This window comes from Sinocyclocheilus rhinocerous, unplaced genomic scaffold, assembly GCF_001515625.1.
Source record: "Sinocyclocheilus rhinocerous isolate Xijiao unplaced genomic scaffold, SAMN03320098_v1.1 scaffold1238, whole genome shotgun sequence".
NCBI classification, from domain to species: domain Eukaryota; kingdom Metazoa; phylum Chordata; class Actinopteri; order Cypriniformes; family Cyprinidae; genus Sinocyclocheilus; species Sinocyclocheilus rhinocerous.
The window spans coordinates 791,815-802,752 of NW_015662954.1; the positions used below are offsets into that span (position 1 = coordinate 791,815).

Here is a 10,938-nt window from a genome sequence, read left to right on the forward strand (position 1 = left end):
ACTTTCCTGACGAGCATGACTGACGCGCTCCAAGCTGTATATCTCATTTCTGTTCACCTTCAGCGTTCTTTAGAGCATTTTCAGTACATTCGTAAGACCATCGTAAGATTCATAAGTGCCGTTATGTACTGAAGCTTTGGAAACAAAACCAATGGTTCAAAAATATAAATATATAAAAATGAAGAGAGCAACTATGCATTCTGCTGCCTTCTCCTGCGCCGTCGTTACTTAAGCAACGGGGTAAACAGCTGCTGGCTTGATGACGCAAACGAACCGCGGTTCCAAATAAAATAATATGAACGCAGTCCAATGGGGGCAGGGGGAGAGGGGAGCAATCGAACTCAGGTTCGGACCAGGCAAGCGAACCAACTGTGAAAGCACCCTTAGTCTAAGTTAAAATCAGTTAAGTCTGATTTGATGAACTGGTTCACCAAATGCTAATTAAGCAGTGAGTTGCATCATTAGAAACACAGCCCTGTATGACTTTCTTCAGTGGAACGGAACTAGGGCTGTGCGATTTGGGGGAAAATATCAAATTGCGATTTTTTTGACAGATATTGCGATTGCGATTTGCGATTTTAAATTTGCAAAGTCAAGCTTCAACTCAATATTGTCAATAATGTGCAGCACAGTATGGTTATCATTACCCTGCTGAAAAAAACAATAGAAACTATCACAGAAATTCTTATAGTTTCCATTAAACCAATACAAAATTCCTTTTTGTTTTGGGCATTATTCCAATAGGAATTACTGTTGTTCCATTGGTTGCCATCTGCCAGATTACATCCCACCAATAGAATCCATCAAATAGACACCACTATAGTTTACATTAAAACCAATACAATTCCCATTATAACCCTGAAACCCATTACATTTGTTATTGTGTTTTGGGAGGGGTACTATTGTTTTTTTTTTCAGCAGGCAAGATTATAATGGTATAACTACTTTTACAGAATTAACTTAATTACTGAATTTCACAGAAAATATTTGTTTATTTTTTATAAATAAAGAACTGTATTTCGTAAGTCAATTATTAAAGTATTACATATGTTACATAGGCTGATTTATTCATTTTAAGTATTTGGTGTTGGGTTAAAAAGTTAATTTAAAAATGTAACCAAAATTTAACCCAACAGTTGGGTTAGTCCATATTTGACCCAACATTGGGTTGAAACAACCCAGCATTTTTTAGAGTGTATATATAAATGATTTTTGCAAATGCAATGAAAATCTAAAGGGGTCTAGTGTTGTTTTGGACCCCATTGGCTTCCATTGTATGCACTAAAAACCACTGCAACCCTTCCAAATATCTTACTTTGTGATCCACAGAAAGAAGAAGGTCATACAGTTTTGCAATGGCTTGAGAGTGAGTACAAGATGGATAATTTAATTTTTGAGTGAACTATCCCTTTAATCCCATATTGCTTCAGCACACGAATACGGAGAATGTGAAACATTCCAAGCACTTGTGAGTCTAAGATGAATGCAGCTGGAGCCACAAGGCCATTTGTCCTGTGAACCACCACTCATCAGTCTTTTCTCAGGTTTGCCATCGTCCCGAATGCAAACGCAAAGAGGAAGAACTCCAACAGGCCATTTTCTTCTTGGAGCAAATATCATTTTCAGCGACACCGCTAGTATTGTTCATTTATTAGCTGCCAGCAGCTGTGTGTACAGTGGCCAAAGCTTGGGAGCTGTCCAGTGCTGAAAACAGAGGATATACCAGGAAACAAAAAGAGAGAGAGAAGCTTGTATTGGAGGACCGAGTGCCTGAAGTAGCACTGTGCAAATTGCTGGCATAATTATCAGGCTTCTTTTCCTTCTGGACCTCTCCCACAGGGTAAGCGATAAAACATTTTCTAAATGAATCTTTAAACCGCAAGGTTGTGTGTTTTTGTCTTGAGCAGACCTGCGAGCCAAATGGAATCTTTTCAAGACAGAAAAAGAATTAGGGCTGAACAGAAATTAAAATTAATCTTTTCTTCTCCCTCTACGAAGTTAAACTCTTACAGTCCCATTTCGAAAACCAGCAAAACACAGACCAGGTGTCATGATTCATTTGTGGTGTTTAAGGCGGCAAATGCCTGTTCTGAATAATGTATTCCAAGTCTGGGCACCGATAAATATTCAGACTTTGGCAGATTGGCGGGTGACACATGTAGTAGAGACAGCTGTTGCCAACTGCTTCCTCTGGCTCATGGGATTAGACACAACTACTCTTTCTTGTCAGCTGTCAATCAAGACTGCGCACACAAGGTAAGACACCAACCTGGATGACTGTGGAGATAAATTAAGACTTATATTGGCATTTATTCACCACACAATCACAAACAGCCCATTAACTTTGCATAATTAAACAGCCTTTGTCACAAATCAGCACTTGGCTTACGCAGGAACACAAAACTAGCAAAAAGTTTCCTTGAATTTGCATCTACCAAAAATGTATAGAGTAATTTTAGTAGACCTGGACGACTGTGGACATAAATGAAGACATTTACTGGCATCTATTCACCCCCAACACAAACAGACCATCAACTTTGCATAATTAAACACGGCCTTCATCACAAATCAGCAGTCGGCTTATGCAGGAACTCAAAACTAGCACAATGTTTCCCTAAATTGCATCTACCAAAAATTTCCAGACTAATTTTAGTAGACTTGGTTCATTAAACACGGCGTATGTTAATTTACGACAAGGACATTATCTCCTGGAATTCGAAGGCATTTAGCTTTCTGGATGCTATTCAAGTACAATTTCAATTCCACCTGTCAGCACAACCCCCCTCTCATACGATTGTTGGGACTAAACTACGCAGTCGAGCGGAAACGCGTATTATTAAAATGTGAGAATCAATCAAGTGCCCTCTACAAGTCACCCAACGCCAAAATGGTTGCGCTCAGAGGCAATTTCCACTTTTTTCTTCAAGAGACAACATGCTCAAAGGTGCTCCTCTGGCATTTACGATTATACAGGGAGAAGAGGGTGCTCAGATAAAGAGCAGAATGGATGCCCCAAGGAGATTTACCGGGGTTCTGGAGCCAACTTGAAAGGCTGCTTGGTTTTGCAAGACTGAGCTGCTCCGCTGGGACTCAGGGTTAGAAAGAAAGGTCTTTGAACCTGGAGGCGCCGTATCAGAGCACTCACCCAGATATAGATGCAAAGCAGCACAGGGTTGCTTGAGGGTGACAGGGTATGAGTTTAGCAACACAGCCTCAGCGGACACCCATATGTTTATTTGGTCAATTAAGATCAGGGATGGGCTAACATGCTGGCCAATACGGTAAACTAATGGTTATGTTATGGTAATAACCAATAAATGGGCAATATTATTTTGTCCAAAATAAAAAATTTAAATAAAAATGAATAAAAATGTAATTAAATAACTGTAAAAACAAAAATCAATCATTTTAAAAGCTGCAAGTTAATTTAGGCATCCATAATAATGGATATTATGAAAAAGGTTATTCATTTTGAGATTTGCTAAAAACTGCGTTTAACAATGTTCAAATATGAAAGATATGGCTGATAACCAATCAATGGCTGATATTAAAATTCTATATAAAAAAATTAATTAAAAAAATTAAAATAAATGTAAATACATTTTAAATAACACTAAAAATTAAATCTATTATTTTTTAAAGTTATATTTAAGTTAATTTAGGCGTCCATTATAATGTACAGTACAATTTAAAAAAACTTTTTTTTTTCTTCAAAAGTTGTAAATAAAACATTAGTGGAGTACATTTCACAATACCATTTTAAAACAATACAATCTTTCTACTTCTGAATTTCATGTTTAATTCAATATATTGCTGTTTGTTTGTTGTTTATTCGTGAAATTTACTAGCAATTTAGAGTGAAAATTGTTTCTTTTTTTTGGTCAGTATATGAAAAATGGATATTCAGATTTGCTATTAAAAATCTAATATACCAGCTTATACAACTAAAGCCAAACAAAAGCAATTGCTGGAGGTTGCCGAAATGCTGTGTGTTGCTTCCTAATATGCCGCAATATCTGACAGTATGCACTCTCATTGGTAGTCACTGCATGGCGCATTTGCATAAAGTTGGACTCCAACTTTGTTGCATCGCTTGTGTCGCCGGAACTCTCAAAAAAAATGCGGTGCAAAATTGTTCCCAGTATAGGATATACTCCAAAAAAGGTATAATTTCAGAGGAGAGGAGAGGAGAGGAGAGGAGAGAAGAGGGCAACGTTACAAACCTTGCCCCAAGAGAAGAGAAGAGAAGAGGGCAACGTTACAAACCTTGCCCCACAGTAACCAATTTGCTGCAAACAGCTGCCTGAAATTTTCCCAGGGCACCTAGAGCCACAACTCGCACCACTTTCTATTTCTGATGCTCTTTGACAAATAACACACATCTTCACATTCACAAGTCACTCTCTTGTACTTTTCTCTTGTCAGCATCAAGACTTGTAGACTGATGCAAGAAGCACCTGGAGTGCTCCGTCAGGTAGAGACTCAGGGGTTCAGACCGAACAGAGACAACAGAGTCAGTCACGACAGAATGCCAAGAGAAATTCGGCTCAGTCTTCCTCTCCCACCAGCTACACGCTGTCGTCGAGGCAGGCACAAGACTGGCAGCGCTCAGCACTTGTCAACTTTTAACAGCATCCAGCTGACACTCTGCTAAGGAGAAAAACAATGCGGGGTCCCTTTCGATCCCAAAATTCTCGCTCACTATTTCTGATGGGATTTCTTTCAACCACTTCATATCAAGGCATTACTGCAAATGACAGCTTGCAGGTGGGGGGTTATATCAAGGCAAAGAAAATGACTCACTTGAGTGGATCTGGGGAAAACCGGACAAGAACATTGCATTTGATTGCATTTGAACCCACAAGTACTTTGCAAATCACTTAATATTTCAGAGGATACGTGATTAATAGGTCTGAGAACAGCACAAATATCTGATTTTAGAAATTAGATAGCAATCTACTCTTCATATATTTAACATTTCACCATGATGTCATTCAAAACATGGTTTATAAATAGTCTTCTGCTCCGAACAGCCGTTCAATATCGTTGTGCTCCTGGTTTTGTCCCCTTGACTGTCCTCACTGGTACTGCGCTTGGCAAGGGGGCTGTATATAGCCTGTCCTGAACACAAAACATCCTACACCACGTTATACATTAATAATGAAGCGAGACGCAATCAGTTAAGCACAAAAACATCGCTTGTTCTCACCTTCTCCGAAGTAAAGCGCGTCGTCGCCTCAGAAAGTCCACAGGAATGCCGCGTCGCCTCAGATACAGCAGAGTAGATGATAACAGCCGCTGAGGTTAACCATTCAATTCTGTTCAGCCTCAGAAACGTGTTAAAACGAACTCCTTACTTCGTTAAAATCGTTCAAAAAGCACGGTATTTCTCCTCAGCCCGGGTCCAGAGAGGAGCTCGAAACGGCGCGCACTTCGCCGGTCGCGAGGAGAGACACTGAACAAAAGCGCGTGCGGAGGCTCACAGCGGTTCCCCCCTCACCGAATGAACGGAGCAGATGCTTACGCAAGAGAGTGCGTTAGACGGTGTATAGCCAATTCTCTATGGACTTCGGTGGGGGGATGGACAATATTTTGCACAATATTTCAGCGATTCCGTCCTTTGTTTGGTCATTTGCTTGGCCAGATTTATTGCGGTGCACAGGATGCGAATTGTGGAGAATTTGGGGGTTCATCTGACTCCTAGTTATTTGAATCCACCAAAACGAAGTTACAACAGTCCCTTACGAAAATTAGCCATGGTTTTACAACCAAAAAAGCATACCCTTATACGAAAATTAACCATTTACTACAAATTAAACCAAAAAACCATGGTAACTATAATTAAACCATGGTTTTGCTACACTAACCATAGTTTAACCATGGTATTTGTAGTAAAACTGTGGTTATACAAATGGTTACTACAGTTTTACTACAATAAAACCATGGTTAATTTTCGTAAGGGTATAGCTAATATAGTTAATAGTTAAAAACAAAAACATAGTAATAATATAGTTAAACCATGGTAACCTTAAATTAACCATGGTTTTGCTACACTAACCACAGTTTGCAGTAAAATTATGGTTGTACAAATGGTAATCAATTCTCCCATTAAAAAAAGTATGTGGGTTGTAAAAGTATGTAGCCTTTACATACTGTATGCATATATATGTGCATATTTAAACAGTGTTTCAAGCCACCAAGTACCACAAAATATATATAAATTAATAAAATTATTACAAGTAGTTAGAATGCGCTGAATAGAAGCTATAGCAAACAGAAGTCACGTTGCCTGGTGGTGACCATAGCAACGTTCCTAGCATTTCTGTACGGATTAGTATGTGAAAATACGTCGACAAAACACACTTTTTATTCTTAATTTTTAAACTTTAGTGTTCATCAACATTGTTTTTAATGACCAAGTGCCACAAAAGTTAGATTACGACAAAATCAGAATGTGCCAAATAGACATTAGCGAACAAACAATTTGAGGTAACCAAAGCAGCTATTCACAATTTATATAACATTAAATGCATTGACAAAAAAGTACTCTATTTTTATTTATCTTCTAATTGTTAGTGTTTATTACAAATAGGCTACGATATATTCCAGGTCTTATTGTTTTATCGTAATGGAATCAAACATTTAATGATTGTTTTTGACTGAAAGAACCTTTAAAATCCATGGAACCTTTCCAATGCACAAAAGGTTCTTTATAGTGGAAAAAGGTTCTTCAGATTATTAAACCAAGAAAACTGTTTCTTTCAAGAACTGTTTACCGAAAGGTTCTTTAAGGAACCCAAAACGGTTCTTTTAAGGCATTGCTATGAAACCCCCATTTGGGAACCCTTATTTTTAAGACCAAAAAGGTCCCAGTTTTGTCAGATTTAACAACCAAAATTGTTTAAATTCACCTAAAATGCTTATTTTATACTTCGGGTTATATACACAAGTTAATTTTAATCATTTATTAACAACTTTGTTCATTGTGCTTTTGTATATGTATATTTATTGCATCGGCCAGATTATCTTCCCATTGTCCATTATTTGACAAATGTCCACACGAATACCCATTGTCTTCGTAAGCCAACCCATCTACCAATTCTTCTGTTTGCAGATGAATAAATCATCTCAGCATCCCAAAGAGCCTTTAAAAAAAGCTCTGGAGAACCTGACCTGCCCCCTGTTTTATGACAGAATAATGATATCCCTCGAGATGCTGCAAATCTGTTCCTAGGGGCCACGCTGTGGTCCACTGACACACATTTCACCCGACCTATAGAAGCCCACTCACTTAACATTACCCCCAGTTCAGATGTTCATCACATTCATCACCGTCATCCGATTACAGATGTTACTGTGTAAACAAATCACAACAAACCGCAAAGCCTCTTCTCAGTGTTCCTGTTGTGATGCCTCGTCTTATAATGAACATAACAGCTGAGGGAAAAAAATGTGAGGGCTTTCGCTTTGAAGCCCTCAAATGTTGCAGCTGATCATTAGCGTACATTAGGGACACAATAACCATTATACTTCATTGAAAAGAGATTATTTCTTATACAGGATGTTTGAATAAATGCCAATCATAAGCTAAATATAATCTTGGCAGCAGGGCTCTTTGAAGGGAAATGGTAGGAATTTAAAACACTAGGCTATTATTGTTTTATAGCAAACCGAAAAAAGCATGAACATGAGAAATACGATTTCTCTGACTAACCGCATGAGGAGAAAATACCCTGGTGACATATATATAACAGATAGTCCCCAAAAAAATATATGCCCCATTGTTCCAGACTCCCTCAAAACGGTATTGTCAAGGGACGCTGGCCAAGGCGTAATACATACTGCCACACAAATCCATTATTTAAACAGCTGACAATGTAACGGTCAATGAACAAAGGACTCCTCGCAGTGGCCCTCAAAAAGAACAACACAATATGGATGATTTTCAATGGGTCGCCAGCTGACTGTTTTAATATTATTTCTTTTTTACCAACACTTTCCTCTCCATCATTGCTGCAAGTCTGATCTCAGAGAGTCAACAAAAACATCTCTGAGGAACATAGTACTTTGTTAAAAGGCGGCGAACAAGATGTCACCATTCAAAAATAGGCACAGACCTGTCATTGCCTTCATCTGGGGAATTAGATGCATATAATAATACTATGCTTGGAGAAAATGATGTTGAAATACAACGTGTTAAAATGTGCTCAGATTACTTACTTTGATTCATTTCATGGATGCTTTTATCCAGTGCAACTTATGAATATTAATATACAAAGCGAGCCAAATTTTCTTTAAATATAGTGAATATTTCAAATTTGCACTATTTGGTCTTACAGTATCATCAAAACGAGGGTATGGACCTCTAAAACCTGGTTTTCAATTGGGGGTCCGTGGACCCCTGGGGGTCTATGAAACTGCAGGGGGTCTATGGAACAGATATATGAAACATATGAACATTTCTTGAAAAATGTCCATATATATTTTTGGCTGGTTCTCTTGCTTCGTCAGTTGATTCACTTGACTCTATACAGCATAAAAGCTTTATAAATGAATCCAAAACACAGAAAAGTCAACAGTAGGTTACCGTAAAGCAAGTTGTTATACATTTTTCAATCAAATAAAAGAGAAAAAAAAGAAAATAATAAAAAAATATAATTTAAAAAATACAATACAATAAAATAAAGATTTAAAACTAAATATAGTAATACAATTTAAAATTATAATAAAATATAAAATACAATTCAAAATATGATAATGTGAAATTGAAAATAAAGTATAAAATTAAAATATAAGATAAAAAAAAATTCTAATAAAATAGATGTAAAACAGGCATTTTTATAAAATGCTTTTTATAAGAGTAAGATTATAATATAAAACAAATTAAAAATAATAAAATAAAATGAAATAAAATAAAACACAAAATAACAAAAAAATAACAGCTAATATAAAGTAAACATTAATAACAAATAACATAAAATAAAGAAAACAAAATATAAAAATAAAATACAAAAAACAAATTTTTTTAAAAGCATTTTTATATTAGGGTAGCCCTGAGATTGCTAGTAGTCTGGATTTGGGGTCCCTGGATTTATTAAAAAAAATAATAATAAAAAGTTCACAAGCCCCTCATTTACAAAATTGTGCTTGAATACTTGTCTGCTGAGTTTGTAGAGACTTTGAACTGTAGACATTCCCGAGTGATTGTAAATCCATTAAAGGCAGAGTAAGTGATTTCTGGTAGCCAATGTTGATATTTGAAATCACCAAAACAAACACGCCCCTACCCCAAAAGGGTCTTGCCCCTATTTTGATAGCTCCGCCCCACATATACGTACGCAACCCAGGCAACGATTAGTTCTGTGAATCAAAGCAAAACCAATGTTACACCGTGTCTACGGACGTCAACGGCGCGGCGCAACAAATCCCCGACAGAAAACTGCTGCCAGGTTCTATTTATGACGTGCTGACACAAATTTCAAATGGTTTTCAACGGTCGTTTGATCGCGTCCAGTGTAGGCAGACTTTAGCTGTTGTAGACACGGTGAGTTTTCTAAAGTGTTTTTGAAAAATCACTTACTCTGCCTTTAATTTCCCCTCTAATCCATTTATCCACTGTCGACAGTGTCAGGAAAGAGGAAATCTACAGTTCCACAGCCTTACGTTTCTCTAAAGCCACTACACAGCAAAATCCCCAGAGTTAAATCAACTCTGCTCAGAGTACATATTGTCCCAATCTACAGAGTGTTAAAGTAACACTGAAGCAGAGTTACCACTGTTGAGGATTATGTGATATGTTTTCATGTCTAAAAGCCTGAGCTGTAGTTGTTCATCTTCAACATTGTTAACAGCGGGTTTTCTTTACCAATGCTCACTCATCAATTAATTAATTGCTTAATTATCCCATTAACTTTAACTCGGCTTCAGTGTTACTTTAACACTCTGTAACACTCTGCGTTGACTTGACTCTGGCATGGGGCCAGGCCTACCGCACAGCTCTTTGACCCAGAAACCACTGACATAAGCACTTAACGGTGGTCGCCCATCTCGTCTTGGTCACTTGCCATCGGCTCGAGGGGGAGGGTTGGGGGAACAAAGCTTGGTAATGATGCCGCGTTGGCTGCCTGGTTAAAGACCTTTATGGGAGCCCCGGAGAAGCCATGGAGCGTGGAGAAAAGAAGAGTGTCAGCACAAGATCCTAATGAGAATGAAATGAAGCTGCTTGGATGGGGCCCAGCTGATCCATAATTGATGAGGGTGGAATGCGGAGACTCGTCGGGTGTAAATGATAAACACACTACAGCGGTGAGAAATTACGGCTTGCCTTTGGCTTGCATTTTGGATGATGTGGCTATTGGATTTTTAATTGCATACCTATATAGACCACTTGTGATTGGGCTCTATTGTGCGCTGCTAATAGAAATCTACACCCGAACATATTAAAAATTCCCCGCAACACATTAATGGAGCATTGTAAATGAAAATATGCCCAATGTGAAGGGGTATAATCTCAAAAGACATACAATTTATTACCATTCTGCCTAATTAGCAATTACACAGGCTCCAAAGCAGGTAAGTATATGTAATAATGTGTCAGTCATGCAAATCTAAAGCCTTTATGGCTTTCATGAGGCATTGGACAAGGATTTCGGTTATCAACATCAATACAAAAAATTATTTTATGAAGTTGTGAATAAGATTATTGGAGTAGGTTTTACAAGAAAGTGCTATTTCAAAACTACATGTTTAATTTAATGTGTCACTAGCAGTTTCTTTGTAATTATTTAAAAATAATATTTAAAAAATGACTTGCAATTTCTAAGTGAAAATGGTTTCAAAGTAAATCCTACACCATTTTTTTGTCAGTGCACCATGGAGAAGAAATAAAAATAATAAAAATATTTTTATTCATTTTATTATTACTATTTATTATTGTAC

At 37.4% G+C, this 10,938-nt stretch overlaps 1 protein-coding gene across 1 annotated transcript in view; it reads right to left on the bottom strand.

Moving 5' to 3' along the window:
• LOC107728538 (neurocan core protein-like) overlaps nt 1-5,407 on the bottom strand; it is a 141,822-nt gene extending 136,415 nt beyond the window's left edge. The window contains exon 1 of the mRNA XM_016538743.1: nt 5,210-5,407. The gene's annotated coding sequence lies outside the window, so the exon portion shown is untranslated. The remainder of the gene's footprint in view (nt 1-5,209) is intronic.
• Between the last annotated feature and the right edge of the window lie 5,531 nt (nt 5,408-10,938).